Here is a 17,180-nt window from a genome sequence, read left to right as displayed (position 1 = left end):
TGCTAAGCTACACCCAGGCTCTGGGGTTTAACCCTTTTTTCCAGTAGTGGAGAGAAGGGGCGAGGATGCAGGACAGGGATGAAGAGAGATGGCTGAGAGAAGAGGCCAGACTGGGAGACCGAGGAGCATCTGGTTTCTGAAGAACAGACGGGAATTGTAGTGGCTGCCTGATGGAACATCGGTTCTGAGGAGAAACCTGGCTTGCAAAATGCAGACACACACCGAGGGGTCTCTAATTCTCAGTATGGTGGTTAACTGAAAGCACAGGAGAACTTAGGTCTCCCTCAAAAGACTTGAGCAGTAGTCATCTGTTCTGGAAGCCAAGAGCTATGATTAGTATCTGAGCTTGGCCTAGACACTGGCAAAGAAGGGCCTGATTGGCAGAAAGAAGTCAGAGGGACTAAGATTAGGAGCTGTCATCCTTGAGGTATACTCCTGCCCTCTGTGAAAAGATGTAAGGGGCACATGAGAGCCAAGCAGCACCCACCACCACCATTTCACTTATTCCTGCCATGAGGACACCGTTATGGACTGAGGAAAGGGAAAGAACATTTCCTTTTTTCTTTAAAGTTGAGTTACTCCAACAGAAAACAAGGAGCAGGTTGAAAAAGAAGGAACTATGGCCCTGAGAGGCTGGGGTGAGCGAAGGGAGGGGAGGCAGCACCAGGCCACTGTTGGCACCTGTCCTTTCCACCCCAGCTCCTCCTGGCACCAGGCCACTTTCCACTGCCTCTGCCCTTGAGGTGCCGATCAGTTAAAGCCTGTATATCACACTTGTCAAGTGGCACAGACAAGATGGAAAGCATTGCCATCCCAAGTCCCACCCTCCACACAAGCACTAATGGTGCCCCTTCCTAGGGTCTCCCCTCCATAGGCACCCCTTATCCCAATCAGGTAGTTACCTAGTTAGTAACCAAGAAGACCAGAACAGATTTGTGGGAGGAGCAGGGATCCCAGTCACTGTGCACTAGGACCTCTTTGGGGAAGGTGTCTCCCTCACTGTACTGCTGGTTCTCTGGAGAACATGTGAGAACATAGTCACCACATCCTCCCAGCTCTCACTGTCATGCACAGCATGACTCTGGACAGGTGGCTGAACCTCTTCCTCTTCAACCTTGGTCCCCTCATCTGTAAATATTTGGCATCATGTTGTCCACAGGATTAAACTGTACCATGGACTTGAGTTTTGCCAGGCAATAGCTGGTAGAGGCCACTTTAACCCCATTAGACAGCACCTGACTCCACTAAACATGCTGTGTAACAAACCCCAGAATCCCGTCAGTTTCTCTGGAGCAGTGGGAAGGCTGAGACAGGGAACACTGGCCCAGGCCAGGGAGGGGTGACCTTCAGCAGAATTGTGAGGATTTCATCGAAGCTAACCACGAGGGAGCCCTTCCTGGGCCAGTTCCAAGTGCAGACTGAGTCACACACAGCGGCACTTCTCTACTGGTGTCAAAGAAAGACGGGCGGAGGGAAGAAGTTCCTATTTTAGGATGGGGGGGGCTCTGTGGGGGTGGGAAATGAGAAGAGAAAGCTCTTCCGGATGTGCACTGTTGGGTGGGGTGCTTTCCTAGGTTGTGCATTGCAGCAGGGAGTTGGGAACCCCACCGCTGCCCCCCAAGGTCTGGTCTCCAGCTTCTAGGGGTGTGGCTGAGGGAGGTCCGTCCTCCTGCCCTCCATGAATGTTGGGGTGGGGATAGCGGCAGTGATCCAGCTTGTCCAGGCGCTGACTCCTGGCACACTCCTAGCCATGGCAGATTGCCGGGGGTGGGGGGTGGGGGGCGCTCCCCACCCACACCACAAGTTTTGCATTAGTAATAGAGTGAGCTGCGAAGCAAGGGGGAGGGGTAGAAAAGAAGGACCGGGAACTTGCAAAGCCCTGACCTTTTTGAGCAACCAGAACCTTCCCTGCCTCCTCCCAGGGCTGGTGGGTCAGAGGGGAGAGTCACTTGGGTCCGTCCGGGGTGATGGGGTGAACTTGGCCCTCCGCTGCGGGAGGGGCGGCGGAGACGGTGAAAGCAGAGGAGGGGCACGCCCTCCCCAGACTCAGCCCCGAGGGCGATTGGTCCGCAACAAAGGGATTTTCTCTCCCACCACACACACCCAGGCGGCTCCGCGCTAAATCTGCCCCTCCTCGCAGCTCCTCAGCTCAGTTGTCTGCCCGCCCGGGTCCCAGAGGTCCCCAGGGCAGCCCGCACACCCACTCCCCCATACGCGACCCCTCCTAGCCTTCCAGAAACCCCCAAATCCCCTGAATTGGGTTAACCCCTCCACCCCCTATCCAACCCACTCTTCTGCGGTCCCCCCACCGCATCTTCTTTACCCGCCACTGAATCTGACAAAAAGCAACTTTGGGTGGGCTCAAGGAGAAGCCAGGCTGCCGGCCAAGCCAACAGGGAAGGTGCAGGGCAGATCCCTTCCAGCCATCATCCTGGGCTCCATTCTGACCAGACTGGAGTGTTCCTCTCCGTGGACCACGGACCAACCCCCTAACCCCGGCCAAGATGCAAGCCAAGTATTACCAACTATTAAGGGGGGGGCGGTGAGCACCAACAGGATGATGGGGAGAGTTGCTCCCCAACTGGGGATGTGCATGCACCCCCCCACCTCCCAGGCAGAGCCATGGCCTGGGGTTTAAGGGATCAACGTGGGACATTTCCCCTTCCCCCTTGCCACATGTCCAGGCCATGGCGGCAGCTTTTTGTTCCTTTCACTTTCTTTCATGGTTGTGCCACACACAACCACGTGAGTATGCAAGAAGGGGGCCCATTTGGAAGCTGGTATCCCTCCTCAACAGGAGGAGGCCCAGGACAGGAAACCTAGATTGAATACAATTAATCACCCTTTACTCCCCCAACCCCAGCCAAAACAACCCCATACTCCCTTCTGTCTCGTCTCTACAGAGCTGGGTTCCCACTTGCAGGTTACACAACCTGGGGGCAAATCCAGAATAAATGATTTGCACAACTCCACTGGGGGTGTCAAAGTACTGTAGTTTCCACCAGGGTTTTGCATAACTCCCCACCCCCACCCACCCCCCCGACCCAGCAAGGAATAAACCATACCATAAGGCTATTAACGACGGTTATCATTAGTACACACAGGAAGCACAAAGGAACTTTTTACGAATAAAAGATGTATAAAGCACAGGGTCCTGTGGTCTGCACTGCGCTCTTTGCTGATTGTGTGCCGTCTGGGGGTCCTGGGGGTCCTGGGAAGGCTGGGAATGAGGGTCAGAGGAGGAGAGGGGCGCCCACTTTCTTTACAAGGAACAATGGGAACCCCATGTCTGCTACTCAATCTTGGAACTGGGAACATCCCAAACAAAGCTGTGGAACAAGTGTGGCATAGATGGGGGCCCGTGAATTTTTGTAGCTGTTCAGAGCTTAATTACTCCTCCTTGATCCGTGGGACTAGACACGACACCGCCAAGGTTAAAATGCCCTGAACAGCACCGAGCAGATGTGAGCGAGCTGGCAGACGCGCAAATGAGGCCTGCCTCAGAGCACGATAACAAGTGACTAATACATTGCATATCGTTGAAAGAAAATTATTTTTCTCTAATTTGCATTTGCTTGGGGGAAAAAAAAGCCAACCAAAGTCCCTCCTCACAAGCACGGAGTCTAATCCTGGAAATACAGCCCGGCTGCTTTAAGAGAGCTGGAAGGAGGGAAAGACTGCCAGTGTTTTGGCGTTGCAAGCTTGTTTATCTTTCCGCCTTTCCTCCAAGGCGAAACTCGTTTTGCAAGCAACATTCCTACAGAAAATGGCACACGTCATAAAAAGAGACCAATTTATAGAACTGGCACCGAAGTTCATGTATCACTCCAGAAGCATCTCTCCGCTCTCCACCAGGGAACCCAACTGAATGTAGAAATCCACATTAAAACCCAGGGAGGGGAGACTTGGCGGGGTGGGGTAGATTGGTAAATTCTATCTGCAGACATCCTGTAGGCTGTATACCCAGGGAACAAGCAACGTCACACAGAAAACGGACCGATGTAGAGTTAAATCAGCTCTAAATGATCCTCCTCCAAACCCTATGGGCCAGGGTTTCAATTTTAGGATGGGGAGGGAGGTGGGGGGTGATTTTTACACTCAGCTTGTCCCAGGAGAGTCCACAGGCAGACCCACCAGGCTATCCAGGAATTTCCAGGACTGGTCATTGTTGCCACCAACTGCTCTCTCTCCCACCCTGGTGCCTCCCTGCAGTTCAGGAAGGTGGGGGGGGGGGCGGGAAGACACGGCGACTGCTGGTGGGGGACACGACCAGGAAACCAGAAGGCACATGGCTGCGGGCCTCTAGTTGATTGAGAGTGGGTGGCTCTGTGGGGAGCTTTCAGGACTACACCTCTTCGTCCCACAGCTGAAGGCAAATGCTTTTGGAAATGGGCAGGCTTGGGAGTCAGAACCCAAGCTGCACCCCTTCCACCCCAACACGCCCCCTCTTTGGGTCCTGAACCTACACAATTGGGTTTCCAATCTGGGACACAGTGCCGGGTGCAAAACACACACACAGCACCCACCTGACTCTCTAACTTGTCTGAATAACAGGGCCATTTCAGAGGGGGAAACAACGGCCTTCAGAGCCTCGCAGTTTCCAGAAAGCCTTCAGTTAATAATACATTCTTTCCAACAAGCTTGCTTATGGCTGAAAGTTAGTTCCCCAAATCTTAAAAATCCTGTCATAAGCAGCTAAGGACCCAGGTCCACAGATCCTGGCCAAACCCCTCTGGACAGGGACACACTCATGACCTCGGGGACCTTCTCCTGCCGCCTCTTTCTAACGAGTTTCCTAACCACAACACACAAGCCATTCTGCACCTCCATCCCAATCCTGGGAGTCAGAGAAGTGTGTGTTAGGGGAGGGGTTTGCTGCTGAGGTTTCCCTCATCTGAGAACACTCTGGCCAGAAAGTGGCGGCCACCTCTGCAGCTCTGGGCGGGCCTGCATAGTGTGCGCTTTGTGTAAGTGCCGGGGAGGCACAGTGCTGCTCGTGCACCAACAGCTGTCACATTATTTGCACTCGCTGTAAACAGCCTTCACATTCCCCCCTTACCACATAGTTAAAGCCAGACTAACAATCCACAGTTCGAGATCAAACCAACAACAGCAGCATTGTGTCTGCCTCCACGGCCTTCGCACCAAGCCCAGCAGCTGGCAGGTTTCTCCGGAACAAGGGACCCCCCCCCCCCCCCGCCGCTTCCCTTACCCCTCCAGGCTCCAGCCAAGGCTAGCCAAGGCAGCATGCGTTCATTGCTGCCGATAGTCAATGCAAAAGAGCACAGCCATTTCGCAAAGGTTTTAGTGTGGTTTATCAGCCCACTCCCAGAGTTTTCTCCTCCTGGTGGCTTGGGGAACCACCCCTCCCCCAGCTCCTCAGCTGGGAATAAAGGTTGTTCAGGCTCCCAGGGTCTGTTTCCATGCTTGGCAAAGTGTGGGCTAGCCTGTCTGGGCCATGTTTGGGGTCTGGGTAGGGAGGCCTAAAGCTCTCCTGCCTGTCACAGGGGCCAGGTGGCTCTGGGCTTTCTGCAGCCTCTTGTGTTTCGGAAATCATCCAACTCCCTGAATAGTTACTGGTCGCCCCACTGATCAAAATGTCTCCTTTATGATTTTTGGTTAAGTCGAACATTTCCATAATCGTCATTATTAGCGCAAATTACACGCCTAATCGGTCCTTAAATAGATTTTAATTAAATAATCATACAAGGCTCATTTTATGACTTAAGAAAGGCATTACTTTTCGTTATAAACTTTCCACCAGGATGTAAAATAACGATAGCAGACAAATACTTATTCTTTGAAAATCACCAGTGGGCAGAGTATGATGAAACAGACCCGAATTCACCTTCTGGAATTGAAGCCAAGACCAGACACGCCACATCTGCACAACTTTCCTCTTGAGAAGGAATAGGGGATATCTTCCCTCAAAGCCATTACTTTTGTCTCTTTGGAGCCAGCAAAAACCAATCCTAAATGGTACTTTCCCTTCCCCATCTGAAGAGCTTTCTCCAGCTAGACGTCTCTCCTAGAGACCACTCCTCCCCTCCCCCAGCCGTTTTCCACCCCTTCAGTCTGGTGAGAGTGCAAAGCAGGCAGGCTGTGCTTGTTAAATGCTGTGTAAAATGCTGTTAATAAAATAATAAATACAAAGGGTGGAGGCTGCTTGTTCCACGGGTGTTTTGACTGGCAATGCCTTGGCACTTGTCATGTGTTTATGAGAGGGCAGACAACTGGAGGATTTACATAGTTTGGACATTTCTGTACTTCATTTATTCTTCCGTAAATGACCTAGCCCTAGAGCTATTTCAAGTTTGCATTTGTATAGAACTGGTAAATACCTAAGACTTTCTCCAATTAAACAAAGTTTTACACCTAAAGCTGGAATTTGCATACTCTCGGACTCTCCCCACTCTGCCCTCAGCCTCTTTTGCTCAAGAAAACGAAGAGACCTTCAATAACAGCCCCCTGCCCTGCTCTCCCCACCTTCACCCCACTCTGGGGATACCTAGGGCAAAGGTTAAGGTGTCTTCACATGACAGGCAAGGTCCTGGCTATCCACTGTGGAAATCATTGCAGTTAGGTGCATCCTGGTCACACTCTACCTCTAAATAGTGAGCTAGGATGGGGGCAAAAACTGCTGGTCTGGTAAAACCCACTGTTCACGAAACAATGTCAGCAAAGGCTGGAAGGCATTCTTTAGAGAGGGACCAGGGATTCGTGCCTACTGAAGCTCTTTCAGCACAAAGGCTTTTAGGGGAAGAAGGGAAAAAGAGGGAGGAGGAGGGGGAAGAGGAGGAGAGAAAGGGAGGGCTCCTGTTTCAGAGCAGGCATCCCCTGAGAGTCAAGAACCAAGTGTAGCTTCAATCAAATGCTGACTTCCCCTCTGGGAGTCGAGTAGGAAACCTGATCACAGTAGCTTACTACCGGCCTGGATCCATACAGGTCTGGTTTTCTTCTCATGCTAGTAATTTTTTTAAATACATATCGATATAAAAGAAGCAATCCCTGGCAGACTTTATTGAAAACCACACTGAGCCCTCATAACATCCGGACTTAATCCCTATCAAACAAACCACAGCACCTCTGGCTTCTGCAGCAGGCCACCCCCTCTCACCTCTTCCAACCAGGTCTCTCCCCTCTAGCCACTGCAGTTACCTCCCCTGAAAGAATGAAGGGAAAACTCACCAAAGAGCACCCAGATACCGGTTCTGGAATCAATTCCTAACCATATAATGATACCATTTAGGGGAGAAAATACCCAAGTCTTTTCATATGGAACCCTTTAAAATGCAGAATCCGAAGAACTGTAACAAAGGGAGAGGAACCCATGGAGATGGGGGGGAGGGTAGCCTTGGGGATACCCTGGGAGGGGAACTTGAACTGCAGTCCCCAGACTGGCCTCAGCAGATTTCAGAGGGAGCAGGGACTAGAGGAGCAACCTATAGGAACATGACCAGTCATTCAAAGCAGTCACTAATCCTTGGGGCCTACTACGTGCCAAGTATTCTTTGATCCTAACGTGGATAATTATTCCCAGTCTTACAAATGAAGAAACTTACCGAGACTCAGAGGCCATAAATAACTTGCCCCCAAGGTCACACAGCTAGTAAAAATGGGCCACGGTCAAACTCAGTCCTGGAGTTGCGGAGAGGAGCCAATTACTAGTCTAATTGCGCCATTCGAAATCCCCAAAAACTTCAGAAGGCTTCCTCAGGCCTTGTTACTCAAGTCCAGGGTGAAAAGATAGCCTTTAACAGCAAGGTAACTTGGTCCACACAGTGCCTGGAACCCAGTTGCTCCTACACCCAGTAATTTCTTGGTCCATTTGAAGTCATTCCCAATTTACCCCACATCCTCCACATCTCCCTACACCGGAATATCCTGATGTGAGGCCAGGGCTCCAACAAGGCTCCACTTTCTCCATCCAGGACCCCAGAATTGGCAGGGATAGTTGGTGGGTTGCTACTCTCAGGTCTCTGCAGAAAGTGCAGACTTCTGGTACTAGAACAAGGCTTGCCACCCTAGTTTTACTACATAAAGCAATAAATCAAATTATCTACGTAAAGCAAAAACCCGTTGGAAAGAGTGCCTACACCCACCATTCCTAGGATTTTAAGGGGGAGGAAATAAAGATGGAAGTGGCTTGCAAGATGCTGGAGGTCCCAACACAAAAAGCCTTTCCTACCCGAAACTTCTAGTCCCAGAAATGCAGGGTCAGCACCCAACATTCCCTCCCTACCTAACCCCCAATTTCCAGGTCTGCCTCAGGCTTTCAGATGCGACTGGGTGGGGGCGGGGACCAACAGGGCCACAGGGCCACTTGCTCCTCTAGAGGCCAAGCAAGGCTCCGGATGTGCGAAATGGCTCCAGAAGCCACTGAGCAGGCAAGGGCCTGGGGTGCGGAAGGGGTCGAGGCGATGGCGGGCCGGGTCCTCGCCCTGCAAGCCAGCGGAACAGGCCTCGGAGGCCCGGCCTCTCCTGACTCCCGGGTCAGTGGCTTGCTCTCATTTTTAAACCTTCCGGCCTCCACGACCAGGCCATCGGGGCAAAGCTTCCAGCCTTCACCACCACCCCCCCCCCCGCCCGCCCCGCTTGGTGCAGGCCCTTCCAACCTCAGGGGAGGCGACCCAGGCACCGTGAGACCAGGCCCGGCAGACGCCCCCCTCCTTCCACCACTTGGGCCACCTGGGGCGGGCAGCTTCTCCGAGCCATCGGCGTCCGGAGGAGATACGGACTTAGCCCGGGAAGGAACTCCGAAGCCTCCAACGGTCCGAGCCTGACCGCGGCGCCCGTGCAGTGAACCCCACACTCGCGCGATTCCCGAAGGAGCTAACGCTAGGGGAGGGGGGTGGGGGAGGGGGGAAGGGGAGGTAGAAAGGGTTATGGGTTTTTTTTGTATTTTTTTAAACTCTTCAGATGGAGAGTTCTGTGTGTCCCTGAAACGACTGCGAGCGCTCGCTCGGGTAGAACAATAGAAATGGGGGGAGTGCCGGAAATGGTGCTGGAAGACCCCAATAACGCTATAAACCTCTCCTCTCCCTCGCAGTTACCATTAGCATTAAAAGACTCCAGTGTTTTAAATGCAATAGTACATGTTTATAACTTTTTTCCCGCTGGGTCTCCACACCCTAAACAGATCCCCTCCTCACATTATGAAACCACAAAGGCAAACATAACTCCCAAATTTGTGACCTGAAACTCTGGGGCCTCTCACCTGCTCTGCCCCTGGCACCCTGCTCTGACTCACCCCCCTTTCCCGAGTAGTTCCTCTGGTTTGCACCTAGACAATAAATTTAGTTTAATTTAGCTTCCGGTCTTTAATTTTAGCAGGTCTCCTTTTTGCATGCAAATCAATATGGCAATTACCATCTAAAAGCTCGCCCAGCCCCGGGTCAATGTAAATTGATCATTGTCCGCCTTCCACAAAATAACACCGGGAGTCTGTGGTGCATAATGAGATTATACTGGAAACTGTCTTTTAGATCACAAATTATATTTTATGCTGTCAGGATCTTCTCCTAGCGGACTTCCCTGCTAGACTAATCACCGGGAGCTGAGCCATGGGTGCTGAGGGGTGTTGTTGGCTGGGAAGACATGGCTCTAAAAAGTAACCAAGTGGGGACCCATATTTCTGAGACCCTCCTTTGGGGTCAGGTGGAGATGAGCTTGTGCTGGGAAAGGGGGCCTTCTGCAGAATGTCGAGGAAAAGCATCGTTCACTAATTTTCATCCAACACCAAGTCAGATATTCCTTCCAAAGGAACAAACTGAGGTCAACCACAGAAAGCCAACGGACAGGTCTGGAGGTCGGTGGATGTCCCACGTCAAGTGCTAGCGACTAAGCACCTTGTCTACCCCTGCCTCCACGGGGGTCAGCCTGAGGAGGCCAACTACTCCGGCTCTGGCTGCTTCTGAACCTGGCCACTGCCACCCAAGACTAAGCAGCGCAACGGCACATAGAATCTTGCCCGCCACGCACACTGGCAAACCAGCCAGGGTGGGCCTCATCCTTCCCTCCCAAGGCTGGGCGAGGTCCCACCAGGCTCGGACCTTGTGATCCTGTGATCCGGCCAGAAGCCTCCCCGCAAGAATGTCCCTTCTCACTAACAGCACGACTTTCCCCGATCCTCTGCAGCCCCCAGGGCACAGGTGTGACCCTGGGGCCTAACAAAGGGGCCATCTGAACTCCTTTCAGCCTCAAGCTGGCGCGCAGGCGAGGGTGGGAAGTGGGGCCGAAGTAGAGGCGCGCGAAGTGGACGGCGGGCCGGCACCCAAGAGGAAACCACCAAGATGGCATTGTCAGAGCTGCCGGGCACTGATGAGTACCGTCCTGGCTGTCGTGGGGTTCCGGCGGCACCGCAGCCTTCAGGCCTCCCGCCCAGCCTGCTGCCCACCCCTGCCCCGCCCGACCCAGCGCGGGCTCCACCCAAGAGTGCAGTCTTCCCAATAAAGGCTGAATTCCCGGCTGGGCTCAGACAAAGAGGGACCGCGGCAAATCGACGCCGCGGGCAAACCAAACCCTAGCCTAGTTTACGTGCGCATCTGGGGTCACAGAGACGCCTGCTAATCCACCCTACGCAGGCCGTCCCCACACGGTCTCCTCCAAAAAAGAGAAAGAGAATGAAAGCATACCTCCTCTTTATTCCTCCCAGAGGCCAAACTTCACACTTCTTTCAGCTCTGTCTTTATCAGTCCACTGGGCCCTGAGCCACCTTAACAAGAGCAGTGCAACATCCATTCCTCCCACCTGACCCAAAATGTAAAGGCACTCTTCTTCTTCCTCCACCCTCCATCTACTCAAGGTCAAAAACTCAAAATCTCTTAGAAATCCTTCTACCTGCTTAACAAACACCCTCTCTTCCACTCTAGATGGGAAGAAAACTATAACCAGAAGTAATCTTCCTAAATGAGGGCCATCCACCCTTACCTAGGACACTTTGCCCTCAGTTCCCCTGTAGCCAGACATTATTTCCCTGTGAACGAGGGTGCAAAAGTGGTGGTGTGGCCCACACTTCCGACCACCACAGTCTCATTCTGCAGGAAAGTCTACATCAGACATGGAGTTTTTGTCATTCAGCCTGTGTATCTAAGCATAGATGTATGCATATGAATACTTCCTGTGTTTCCAAGTGACCTTCACACCTGTAAATGGGCTTTTGTCTCTGGACCAAAGTTACAGAAATCTGTCCCAGTTTCCAGTTCAACAAAGTCTGGGGTTTTCTTAGAATATTGCTATAGGTCTCTGTATTTGCAAATCCATGTTTACACTCCTCTTGGCCAGTTCTTTATCTCTTCTGTATCTCTTGTTCCTTGTGGGCACCAGAGCCCAAGTGTCTTGATTTGTCTCAGCACATGTCATCCAGGCACACATCTTAATCTGAGCACTCCTGTCTAACATAACATGTACACCGCCTTACTATTTACTTTCTTGCCTTGCCTCTGTGTGGCTCATTTTCAGGACAGACCAATATGGGTTTGCAGTTTAAATGTAACAAGATGATCCCATAGACAACAACCCTAAAAGGGAGAGGAGGTGGAAGGAGTGCCAATAATGATTTATGTATACACAGGGTAACCCACCCACCAATTTCAACCTCTGGAAAGAACTAGACCAATGCCTGCTAGGTTGTATGAAATTTTTAGACCAATTCAGTATCGATCCCACGCGTGTGTATACAAATTATTGATCTTGTACACATCACTGTCCAACTCCTGTTTCAAGGAGGTCTCCCTGCACATATGTGATACTAACTTCACACAAGTTCTCTGCTAAAAGTGTGTCTATTTATACAGATAACTCAAGGATCTCTTTGCTCTCTCCAAATACCTGCAAACAGTGGCCTGGCACTTCAAGCTCAGATCTTCCATCTGCAGCAGTCTCGGTGAGAGGCTCAAACCGACTATTATCTCCGAGTAGACCTTCCCATACTGGATTGCCAAAAGGGTTCTCTCATCTGGGAACATTGAGGTCTACACATCTGCATCTCCCAAACTCAGTTCCCTAAGTAAGGGTGTTCATTGTGTTCAAACCTTCCCCATTGAAAAGTACCCGGTCAAAGTAGATCATCTAGCAGCTGCGTTTGGTTTGTGGAAGGATCGAGCCCAATGCACCAGGATGTGCGCGTGCAAACAGAAAGGAAGGGAAAACCCTAGGCCCAGACACCTGCCCCTCCCCCTCGGGCTACTCTGCCTCCAGGAATTTCTGCTAGGCTTCTTGCCACCGCCCCCGCCCCCCCACACTCTCTCAATCGCCTTTAAAGGGTTAAGAGAAACCCTCGCAGCCCTCCCTCCACCTTGTTCGCTGGGCCCGCAGGCTGGCTCGTTCACTCGCAGCTCGCGGGAGTCTGCCGCCGCCTCCGCGCCCCCCCCTCTTCCCGTCCTTCAGCCGGGAGGGAGCCTGCATGCCTGTCTAGACCGATCTATCACAGGCACACCAACAACACCCGCGAGAGCGCGGAGACCCTGCCCAGGTTCCCGGTGCCCACACGGTTCCCGGCGGGCAGACCCGGGGAGCGTGACCGCGCTTGCGGGGTGGAAAGCTTATCCGTGCTGGCCGCCCCGAGCGCACAGTGGGTCCTACCCGACCCCGGAGCTCCCGCCAGCCTGGCTGGCGGGGCACAGTCACAGCTCTGCGCGCTGGGCAGTCCTATTTTTATCTTGTCTAATCCCAAACTGGGCGGGGAGCACAGGCGTCGTGCTTAGAGAACAAGAGATAGGCGAGGGAGGCGGGGAGGAGCAGCCAGGCAGCGACGCGAGCGGGAGCGAGTTAAAGACACAGTGGAGGCGACTGAGGGCAGGAAGAAAGAGCGGGCTGCGCGGCCCTCGAGGCGCCGCACGCAACGCGCAGCCCCGAGAAGTTACACTCGCCTCCCCACCGCCCCTCTCTGCCCGGCCCTCCCACCTCCCAGCAGCGCTCTCCTCAGCGCGGGCCGCCGGGCCTCGGCCTGTGTGGGAGGCAGAGGCCGGGCCGGCCCTGCAAAGGGCTGGAGAGAATCGCTAATGAGCTGTGCGGCCCATTGATCCGGAGAACACTTCCTAATTAACTCTCAGTCGCCTACTGGTGACAGGGCCTCAAAGGACAGCGGTGGGGCTGTCCAAGCCCCAGTCCCAATCTGCCCGCCTATCGCCCAGCGCCCGAGCCCCTCGCACTCCTCACTACCCCAGGCGATCCAGGTGAGCGGCGGCGTATACTCGCACACCGAAGGCCAGTCTCTCATTAAAGCTGGACGGCACATCTTCCCTACTTCCTCCATACGGTAAAATCATGACCAAAATAAACACGAGAACCAATACTGCAAAACCCAGACCATATAACAGGTCGGGGGTGGAGTGGGAAATGTCAAGAACCAAACGTATTCTCCAAGTGTCCACGTACAGCAGTCTCCAAAGCCGACAAATAAAACGCCTTCCACACAAGCAATTCTGTTGGCAAAACCGAATCCAACACCTCGTAAGGATTGATTTCGACCCCGCGGTGTCCTTTTCCAGTGCCACAGGAAGTGTCAGATGGCTAGAAATACCCAAGTCTGTCTGGGTTCACCACCCACCACCTTCTGGGGTGAGCCATTTCCTCCCTATTTTTTACTCCCAGGCCATTTTAAGGATCTTTCTCCAAGAGGCTAGCCCTAGAACGTAACACCACTACTTCCCGTAGCTCTCTCTCAAAAAAGGAAAGAAAGAAAAGAAAAGCTAAAACCCTGATCTGTCTAGTCTAGACACAGCGAGGCGGTGCGAATACCTATTTGAAGCGCGCTGGTTTCTTTTTAAGGTTTGTTTTTAAATACACATATCCCTCCCCTTCCTTCGCTCTTCCATTCCCCCAACCCCCACCCTTCAGACGCCGACAGCGCGCGCCCTCGCGCGCGGGCACTCACAGCCTCTAGTTGGAGATCCCGGAGTTTCTGGGAAAGATTCATTAACAGCAAATTAAGCCTCACCCGGCTTCGGCCTACACGCGGCCAGACTCCGCCGTCTCGAGGACCCGGAGACGTGCCCACTCGAGAGAGCGAGCAGCGGGAAGCCCGCGGGGACCACGCGTGGCTCGAGCCGCTGGGCTCCGCACACTGCACTTCAGGGCTTGCTTCGTAAACAGCAGGCGCACGTCGCCGCCGTCCGGAGCCCCCGAGTTGGCGGAGGCTTCTGCAGCGCAGGCGCCCGCCTGCTCTGAGCACCGGCCCCGCGGCGTCTTGTCCTCCCCGCCGCAGCCGAGGATCCCGTCGGGTGCGCAAGTTCCTCTTCACCCTCCACCTCAACACCGCACACCCTCGGAGTGAGACCAACTTCCTCTGGCCGCAGACTCGCACACGCCCAACAGGGCTTCCCACTAGACTCCCCACTAGCCCAGCGGAGGGCCCAGGTCTTGCCACCCCGCCCTCCCTTCCCGCCGCCGCCCCCGCAAATTCTACCGCCACCCCTGGGGGCTCAGAACTTAAAACCTACCCCGCAGTGTCGGGAACTGGATAGGGATGGAACAGAGTGGTGGATTGCAATTTTACAAGAACATTTACAAAACAAAGCGTCTGACCTGGCGGGCGGGAGGATAGGCCGAGTCGGAACCCCTCACTCTTGTAGATTTCCTAGTTGTTTTTTTGTTTGTTTGTTTAAATCCACGTGATTCGTGGTTCGGGGCAAGCCAAGAAACCACCCGGGACTCCCTTGCCGAGTTGCGCGGAGGCGGCAGCAGGTCGAGCTCGGCTCGGCCAGGGCGCCTGCCACAAATCCTGGCTCACGCACACGCCGAGTTCCACTAGGAGGAATGAGCAGCCCCCGGAGAGTCGAGACCAAGCGGCGGCGGCGGCGGCGGCGGCTGGGGGTTTTTACAGTTCCTTCCCGAGTCGAAAAAGAAAGCAGACGGGAACTCGCCGCCCTCCCCTTCCTGCTCGCGAGCTAACGCCGAGCCGAGCTTCCCAGCTTCCAGCCCATCTCCTCCCCCCCCCCCCCTCCTGCGCACGACTCGCTGCGCTCAGCGGCGACCGCACTCCCGCGCACGCAGACACACAGGCTGCAAACTTCCACACGGAGAACTCCCCATCTCCTCCCGGCCCCCCAGGAGACAGCATGCCCCCCGCCTCGCCCCTCCCTAGTGCCCACTCGGGGACGCTTAGGTTGGCTGCATATTTAATAACTTAGAGTTAAGAAATAAAAACGAAAGCGAGCACAGCAGCCAGAGGGAAGCGCGAGGCGAAAGCTTCGCGGGGTACACGAGAGTCGAAGGAGCAGCCCTCAGAGGGCGGGGGCCCCAGGGAGGGGGGCGACTGCAGCCCGCGGCGCGCCCGCCTGTCCGGACTCCCCGGGGAAAGGTGTTTCGGGCACTGACCTGAAATCCCCAGCCGGGGAGTAAGCAAGGAGCCTGCGGTCCGGAGCTTTGGAGTGTCCCCCCCAGTAGAGTCGAGGCGGCGAGGAGCCAAGGGCGGCTGGGTGGGTAGGGAGAGGTGTGCGGGGTGGGAGGAAAGTGGGGTAGCAACGGGTAGCGATCGGAGATGGAGCGGGGCTGGGGAAGCGCGGCGGGCAGCAAAGTTTGCCGTCCCCGGCTGTCCGCAACCCGCTCGCGGCGCCGCGCTCGCTCGCCTCGCTCGCTCGCCTCCCTCGCTGTCTGCTGCCAGCCGGCTGCCCTCGGGGTCGGCCCCGCTGTGGGGTGGGCTCTGGGCTGGGTGGGGGCGGGGCGGGGCGGGCTCAAAGCCTCCAGGCAGGTGGCGACAGCTCCGAGCGATCCTCCGGGCTCCTGCGGCTGGGCCGCGCTCGGCCGGGCTCAGCAGCTCCCGCGCCGCCGCTGCTGCCGCCCGCGCTCCGGCAGGAGCCCCAGCGCCATGTTGACGGATCGCCGCGAGCGCCCGCTCAGGCTGGGTGTGTGTGTGTGTGTGTGTGCCTGTGTGTGTTGGCCAAGTCGTCCCTGCGCGGCGACAGCGCGGCTTGGGCTCCCCGCCTAGCCGCTCGCGGGCTCCCCCTCCGCCGCCCGCTTCGCTCCCTCTCAGGACCGCGGTCTGGGCTCCGGCGTGTCTCCCCCGCAGCCGCCGAGCTCCGCGGGCGTTCAGCGAGGAGCGTAGCTCAGCCTCACCTTGCCGCTGGGAGCCCGAGCTCCGTCTGCCGCCGCACGCCGCGATCCCAACGCGTCCCCCCTCCCGGGTTCCCTCCTCTTCCTCCTCCCCCTCCCTCCACCCGCCCTTCCTCCCTCCCTCCCTCCCTCCCAGCAGCCGCCTCCCCTCCCCCCCGCAGGCCCAGCGTTCGGGCGACAGCCGCCTGCCCGCCCGCCGCCGCCTCCAGCTCTCGCAAGTTTGAGCTCCCCTAGCCTCCGCTCACCCTCCGCTGCGGCGCCTCGGCGTTGGGCTTTCGGAGGGGTGATTCCCCAGGAATGGTTTGCCCGAGTTGCCCCAGCCGTCACCGATTCCCCTCCGGGCGCGTTTCGCCTCTCGGGGTCCGAACCCCAGACCACTTGGGTGGCGCCCCTCTCGCCCCTGGCCCTCCCCTCCCCCTCTCGGACCGAGTTGGCTGCGCACACCCGTCTGGGCGTGCGCCCTGGGCGAGCCCCAGACCGACTAAGGCGGCGGCGGCGGCGAGAGCGGCCCACAGATCCGGAGCCCAGGGGATGGGGGGCGGTGGGGGCGGCTCTCCTAGCCGCGCGCCGAGACTCCCCTCGCTACCCAGAAGGCCAGTGGAGGACCGCAATTACCATAAAGCGCCTCGCACTCCGCTCAGCCAAAGCTGTCAAACCCCAGCGGCAGCCACTGCTGCCTCTTCTCACCACCAGCGCTGCGCTCTCCCGGTTGCTTGTCCCCTACTAGACCAAGCAGAGCTTGGAGAATGCCCGTTGGCACCCACTTCCTGCCTGGGGCGCCCCTTACTCCCGGAGGAGCCCTTTCCCATTTCGCTGTCAACACCTACCTGAAAACACAGCCCGGGGCACTGGTGGCCGTACCGCCCGAACTCCCCGCCGGAGTCCCCCGGACGTTTCAATTGTATGGGAATTGTTTGGAGAGGCGGGGGGTGGAGGAGGCAGCCCTTGGGGCACAAGGAGGCGGGGATAGGTGGTGTGGGGACGGTAGGGGAGGAAAGATCCGCCAGAAATGTCCCCCAGTTCACGGGCATTTCACAGTGTGCACCTCCGATGGCTGGAGGGTCTGTCCCGGCCCCTCACCCCCACCTCGAGAGATTATCTCCCGCGTTTTATTTTCCTTGGCAGGG

General features: G+C 55.7%; 1 protein-coding gene across 8 annotated transcripts in view; it reads right to left on the bottom strand.

Moving 5' to 3' along the window:
• Positions 1-16,917, bottom strand: part of BCOR (BCL6 corepressor) — a 44,818-nt gene extending 27,901 nt beyond the window's left edge. For 4 of the 8 annotated variants that reach the window (XM_024579959.4, XM_024579961.4, XM_045187527.3 and 1 more), the window contains exon 1: positions 15,319-16,105. The gene's annotated coding sequence lies outside the window, so the exon portion shown is untranslated. Of the gene's footprint in view, positions 1-14,526; positions 14,877-15,318; positions 16,136-16,298; positions 16,390-16,880 lie in introns of those variants that run through there. The other 4 variants (XM_045187526.2, XM_053917141.1, XM_053917140.1 and 1 more) reach the window with 4 other exon arrangements.
• Positions 16,918-17,180: the final 263 nt, after the last annotated feature.

Source organism: Desmodus rotundus, chromosome X (assembly GCF_022682495.2).
Source record: "Desmodus rotundus isolate HL8 chromosome X, HLdesRot8A.1, whole genome shotgun sequence".
Lineage (NCBI taxonomy): Eukaryota > Metazoa > Chordata > Mammalia > Chiroptera > Phyllostomidae > Desmodus > Desmodus rotundus.
Note: the sequence above shows the minus strand (reverse complement) of the source record. Positions and strands in the feature narration are given on the sequence as shown.